Below are 992 nucleotides of genomic sequence, written 5' to 3' on the forward strand. Positions count from 1 at the left end.
TTTGTCCCCATCCTCTTCTCTGCTGAGATCTACAAGGGCAACACTGAGGGCTTGTCCACATTTTCCATGTCTGTGCTTTAAAACTCTGTGCAGCAGAACCGGTCACGCTACCCTAAACCGCCTCTGAGAAGCCCTGAGATTAAGGAGAAGGAAGTTGACCCTCTGGACTGATTGTAAATAGCATTTCCACCCTCTGGACTGATTGTAAATATCAAGACAGGCAGGCAGGTGCTGGCTGAAAGCAGGACGGGGTCAATGCAGGGGGCGAACGTTGTTAAGAGACTCCAATTCCCCCTCAGAGAACTACAGCTTCCAGAATGGTTTATCAATCAAGCCCTCTTCCCAGGGAACTCTGGGAATTGTAGTTCAGTGAGGGGAGTAGGGGTTACGGCCATACTACCCTGAACACGCCCGATCTTGTCTGATTTTGGAAGCTAAGCAGGGTCAGTCCTAGTTAGTACTTGGATGGGAGACCACCTGGGACTACCGGGTGCCGTAGGCTAAGGCACCCACCCTGCGGAACACCCTCCCATCAGATGTCAAGGAACTAAACAACTATCTGATTTTTGAAGACATCTGTTGGGAACCGCCCAGAGTGGCTGGAGAAACCCAGCCAGATGGGCGGGGTATAAATCAATCTTCTATTATTATTATTATTATTATTATTATTATTATTATTATTATATAATTGTGATTTAAAGAGATGGTTTGGATGTAGCCACAGAATTTTCATTCACCTCAATATGGTAGAAGCTGTTCCACCCAGGGGTTTTGTGGTAGTAGTGGCACTTTTCCTTAGACCATTAGGTCTAAAATGAAATGCATTACATTTTTGCACTGAAAGACAACAATAATGAGTGACTTTCCATTTCTGTAGGTCAACAGATAAATGTTAATTTCTTCTGGTATTCAATTCAATGGAAGAATTTTTAATGCATGGCGACCTGATCCTAATAATTTCTCTCAGAGGAGAACCTGACAATGAGATATTA

The 992-nt window shown here is 44.0% G+C and overlaps 1 pseudogene; it reads left to right on the forward strand.

The window, feature by feature from the left end:
- Positions 1-383: 383 nt before the first annotated feature.
- On the forward strand, positions 384-502 carry LOC128416759 (uncharacterized; annotated as a pseudogene).
- Positions 503-992: the final 490 nt, after the last annotated feature.

This window comes from Podarcis raffonei, chromosome 6 (genome assembly GCF_027172205.1).
Source record: "Podarcis raffonei isolate rPodRaf1 chromosome 6, rPodRaf1.pri, whole genome shotgun sequence".
NCBI lineage: Eukaryota > Metazoa > Chordata > Lepidosauria > Squamata > Lacertidae > Podarcis > Podarcis raffonei.